The sequence below is a fragment of the Notamacropus eugenii genome, chromosome 1, assembly GCF_028372415.1.
Source record: "Notamacropus eugenii isolate mMacEug1 chromosome 1, mMacEug1.pri_v2, whole genome shotgun sequence".
NCBI classification, from domain to species: Eukaryota; Metazoa; Chordata; class Mammalia; order Diprotodontia; family Macropodidae; genus Notamacropus; species Notamacropus eugenii.
In genome coordinates, this window is record NC_092872.1 from 630,484,053 (window position 1) to 630,489,831 (window position 5,779).

At 42.1% G+C, this 5,779-nt stretch overlaps 1 pseudogene; it reads left to right on the plus strand.

Moving 5' to 3' along the window:
- Positions 1-267: 267 nt before the first annotated feature.
- LOC140519323 (eukaryotic translation initiation factor 1A, X-chromosomal-like) lies at positions 268-2,147 on the plus strand (annotated as a pseudogene).
- Positions 2,148-5,779: the final 3,632 nt, after the last annotated feature.

The window sequence follows — 5,779 nt, forward strand, 5'->3', positions numbered from 1 at the left end:
CTTTCTGACCTTAGTTTCCTTATCTGTAGAACACATAGATATACCTCCCTTTCACAGTTATGGCCAGGCTCAAATGAAATAATTTATGCAAAATTCTTTGCTAACCCTAAAGTCCTACATAGATGTCAATGATTCAATACCCTCTGAGTCTTCTTCTCCTCTATGCTAAACATTTCTAATTTTTAAAATGGATCCTTCAATGAGAGGTCCCCATCATGTTCCCCTTCCTCTGGACACAATGAAACATATCACTGTCCTTCCTAGAACATGGCACCCGTAAGTGAACGTAATACTCCAGATGTGGTCTGATGAGGTGTCTAACCATGAGTTCATTCACTCCTATTTTTATTTCTAATTTGAAGATAATGGGCAGACTCATTTGCAAATCTCCAAAGCATTTATTAGTGACAAAAATATAAACAGCCAAATAAGCACAGACATCCACAGCTACAGCTACATCTTGAGCCTTATAGTGAAACATATGCTTCTCTCTTGCTATCTTTATGCCAGGCTCCCTTCAGTCTGGCAGGCCACCTCCCTCCCAGGGAACCCTGAGCCTCTTGGCAAGATTTCACCCTATCTCACCAAGATCCAGACCTAACATTCTGCTCTCCCGCCATCTTCAGAAGAAATCCATATTCCATTCCTGGCAAGCATATCCCAAACAACTGTTCTACTCCAGTGCCCATCTCTCTGACTTCCCTGTCAAACACATTCTTCTTCCTGGCCACCATTCCCCATGTATGTGCTCTTGTCCAGTCATTTCATAAGTGGCCAACTCTTCATGACCCTATTTGTGGTTTTCTTGGTAAAGATACTGGACTAGTTTGCCTTTTCCTTCTCCAGCTGTGCAGTCTTCCTTATTACAGTGCCTACTCCTTGAGGTCAGGGACTGTCTTGCTTGCCTGTATTTTAATCTCCAGTACTTATTATAGTGCCTGGCACAAACTAAATGCTTTTTATTTAATTAGCTCATTCATTTCGGGCTGAACAGTTTCACTTATTTTTTGTTTTGTAAAGGCCACAGTAAAACAAGTGTACAACATTTGTGAATTTGAGAAGTTCTTGATCTTTAGAGGCTATAGGAAAACAAACAGACATTCATGAAGTATGGAGAAGTTCTTTACTCAAAGAGAGATGCGATAAAGCAAATGTGCAGTTTTAGTGATACTGAAAGGATATCATTCATGGTGTAAAGTAGGGGCTCTTGCCACTGGGTTGATGGTCTTTTTATCTCATAAAGCTCTTAGAAGAATTCTTACCCAGGCATTCTGGGCTCACAAATCTCTGGAGGTGCAGTTAATTTGGGAATGGAAGGTTTTTAAGGCCAGATATTACAGAGGTCAGTGACTGCTTGGTGAATCGTTACCTCGTTACTCTATGAAACTGCATTTTATAGTTTTCTTAAAGCCAGGGCAATAACAGATAAGATCTTTGTCCATTTGTTGATAAAGTTTAACCTTTCTTTGTCAATCAGGTGACTGAATTTTCAAAGGTAGGTAGATATTGGCTAATTAATTTGGACCAAATCCCTACATGGAATTTTTCTGATAGGTCAAAATGAATATTTGAAAGTTATAGACTCACTTTATACCCTCCAGAGCTTCCAGCTTATGACCTAGCTATAGGTCTCCCCTCCTTCTGTGAAGAAACTCCCTCTACCTGACCCAAAAAGGTGCATCCTTTAGAAGAGCCACCCGTACAGAGACAGACACCCCAGCAAAGGCTGCCCAGCCATTCCAAGAATAAAGGTAAGGGAGGTTAAAAAAAAAAAAAGTGCAGAGGAAAGAACGAAAATGAATCTAAAAAAAGAGTTGCTCTTCAAGGAAGATGGACAGGAATATGCCCAGGTGATCAAAATGTTGGGAAATGGATGATTTGAAGCAATGTGTTTTGATGTGTGTGAAGAGGGAAACTGAGAAAAAAGCTTTGGATAAATATATCAGATATTCTATTGGTTGGTCTCTGAAACTACCAGAATAATAAAGCCAATGTTGTACTAAAATACTACATAGAAAAAGCAAGAAATTTAAAGACTTCCAGATAGTGCCAAAATCAACATAACAGACACATTTGGTCCTGCGGACGATGATGAAATCCAGTGAGATAATATCAGAGATGCTGATGGAGACACTGATGTTATCTAAATTGAATTCCACCTTTACATTCCAATTTTTCTGAGGATTGTTCTACTTTGATATTTTCACTTGGATTTTTGGCCAACTCCCGTCCTGTTAAGAGGAATGAAACTTCAGTAGCATGACTGCAGCTTGTTGAACCAGACTGATTCATCTTCAATATTTGTTTTAAAATATTTATATATTTTTTAAAACCAATAATGCTGAATTACCTTAAGCAAAATGTTAAGCCCATTTTGTCTCTTTGATGAATTAGATCTTCAAAGTTTGGGTAAAAAATAACATCTATTTGATTGTTGCCTTTAGTTATTTTTAATGCATTACTGCCTTTCCTCTTTTGACCACCTCACTTCCAGTAAAATGATGTTTTGAATAAATTGTTTGTCCTATGATTATCACAGATTATAATTTTGAAAAAAAAAGGAAGTTAGAAGCATTATAGCAATAGAGTGTATATTATATCTCTGCTCATTTACTGACCCAGTACTCCAGGACAAAATACAATAGGATAATCACCTCCTTTATCTAGTTACTAAATTTCCAATATTTCAGTCTAAGATCATAGTAATTTTTTGGGCTGCCACATCACATTTTCATTGACTTACATTGAACTTTTATTTCATTACCCTTGACTCTGCTGTTTTTTCATATGAATTTTTTCATATGAAGCCATACCCTCCCCTTCTGTACTCATACAGTTGACTTTTTGTTTTGTTTTGTTTTGTTTTGTCTTAGTCTTTACCAACTTCCTAGTTCTCTTTTTTTTTTATTTAACTTTTAACATTTATTTTCACACAATTTTGGGTTACAAATTTTCTCCCCTTTTTTCCCCCTCTCCCCCCCCCAGACCCAAGTTTTCTAATTGCCCCTGTGACCTATCTGCTCTCTCTTCTATCCTCCCTCTCTGCCCTTGTCTCCGTCTTCTCTTTTGTCCTGTAGGGCCGGATAGCTTTCTTGACCCCTTAACCTGTATTTCTTGTTACCTAGTGGTAAGAACATTACATTTGGTCCTAACACTTTGAGTTCCAATTTCTTTAGCTCCCTCCCTCTCCACCCCTTCCCCTTGGAAGACAGGCAATTCAATATAGGCCATATCTGTTTAGTTTTGCAAATGATTTCCATACTAGTTGTGTTGTATAGGACTAACTATATTTCCCTCCATCCTATCCTGTCCCCCTTTACTTCTATTTTCTTATGGTCCTTTCCCTCCCCATGAGTGTCAACCTCGTATTGCATTCTCCTCCCCCTGCCCTCCCCTCTATCCTCCCCCCCATCCTGCTTGTGCCCCTGTCCCCCACTCTCCTGTATTATGAGATAGGTTTTCCTATCAAAATGAGTGTGCATTATATTCTTTCCTTTAGTGGAATGTGATGAGAGTAGACCTCATGTTTTTCTCTTGCCTCCCCTCTTTATCCCACCACTAATAAGTCTTTTGCTTGCCTCTTTTATGAGAGATAATTTGCCCCATATAACTTCTCCCTTTCTCCTCCCAATATTTCTCTCTCACTGCTTGATTTCATTTTTTTTTTTTTAGTATATGATCCCATCCTCTTCGATTCACTCTGTGCACTCTGTCTCTATGTGTGTGTGCGTGTGTGCATGTGTGCGTATGTGCATGTGTGTGTGTGTGTACTCCTACCCAGTACCCAGATACTGAAATGTTTCAAGAGTTACAAATATTGTCTTTCCATGTAGGAATGTAAACAATTCAACTTTAGTAAGTCCCTTATGACTTCTCTTTGCTGTTCACCTTTTCATGGTTCTCTTCATTCTTGTGTTAGAAAGTCAAATTTTCTTTCCAGCTCTGGTCTTTTCATCAGGAAAATTTGAAAGTCCTCTATTTCATTGAAAGACCATTTTTTCTCCTGAAGTATTATACTCAGTTTTGCTGGGTAGGTGATTCTTGGCTTCAGTCCTAGTTCCTTTGACTTCTGGAATATCCTATTCCATTCCCTTCTAACCCTCAATGTAGAGGGTGCCAGATCTTGTGCTATCCTGATTGTATTTCCACAATACTTGAATTGTTTCTTTCTAGCTGCTTGCAATATTTTCTCCTTCACCTGTGAATTCTGGAATTTGGCCACAATGCTTCTAGGAGTTTCTCTTTTTGGATCTCTTTCATGCGGTGTTCTGTGGATTCCTTGAATATTTATTTTGCCTTCTGGTTCTAGAATCTCAGGGCAGTTTTCCTTGATAATTTCATGGAAGATGATATCTAGGCTCTTCTTTTGATCATGGTTTTCAGGTAGTCCCAGAATTTTTACATTGTCTCTCCTGATTCTGTTTTCCAGGTCAGTTGTTTTTCCAATAAGATATTTCACATTATCTTCCATTTTTCGAATCTGCGCGGTATGTTTTGAGATATCTGTCTTTCTCGAAAAGTCCAAAGCTTCCATCTGTACCATTCCAGATTTGAGAGATCTATTTTCTTCAGTAAGCTTTTGAATCTCCTTTTCCATTTGGTTAATTCTGCTTTTGACAGCATTCTTCTCCTCATTGGCCCCTTGCACCTCCCTTGCCAGCTGAGTTAGGCTAGTTCTCAAGGTGCCAATTTCTTCAAGATTTTTTTGGTTCTCCTTTAGCAGGGAGCTGATCTGTTTTTCATGCTTCTCTCTCATCCCTCTCATTTCCCTTCCCAGTCTTTCCTCCACCTCTCTAACTTGATTTTCAAAATTCCTCTTGAGCTCTTCCATGGCCCGAGCCCATTGGGTGGGCTGGGACACAGAATCCTCGATTTCTGTGTCTTTGCCTGATGGCAAGCATTGTTCCTCCCCATCAGAAAGGAAGGGAGGAAGTGTCTTTTCTCCGAGAAAGTACCCTTCAATAGTTTTATTTCTTTTCCCTTTTCTTGGCATTCTCTCCAACCAGTAGCCTGACCTCTGAATGTTCTCCTCACACCCACCTCGCCTCCTGGTCCTCCCAGCCAGCCTTTGGGGACTGAGATTCAAATGCTGCTTCCCGCCTTAGGGTTTTTGGCGGGGGCAGGGCTGCTATTCAGTGTTAAATTAAGTTCAGGTGCTGAGGTCAGGTGCAGGGCCGCCTCTCTGGCTCAGTTCCCTCAGGGGGTTTATGCACAGACCTTCCACAATGGATCCAGGCTCCCTCCCGTTTGGGGAGCCCCTGTCTGTAGCCACCTCTCAGTTTCTATCTCCTGGGGGGACCCGAGCCATGGGGGTACCCCACTCCCCTCTCGACCCACCAAAGAGACTCTCTCTCCTACCCCCGTCAGTCACCTGTTGGTGGGGAGGCTTGTGCCGCTGCTGGAGAACCCGTCTCTGGAGCCTTCTCAGATCTGTACCTCTCGGAGCCGCGGCCGCCGCAGGTCGGGGCTGGGCTCCGCGTCTGCAGCGCGAGGGACCTTTTGCGAGAGGTTTGCAGGTCCCTCTGTGGGTGGGGGGACCCGCGTGGCCTCTGGAGATCCCGTCCCCGTAGCCCTCTCGGATCTTTTCCTCATGGTGTCGTGGCCGCGGCAGGGCTGCACTCTGCTCCCCGTCCCGGAGCCCAGTCCACGGCGTGAAGCACCCCCCCCGCGAGAGGTTTGTAGGTCTCTCCGGAGCAGAAATCTCCCTTGCTCCAATATTCCGTGGTCTCTGGGTGCAGAATTCGCCCTGGCTTGGTCCCCTCTAGCCGTTCTGTGGTTT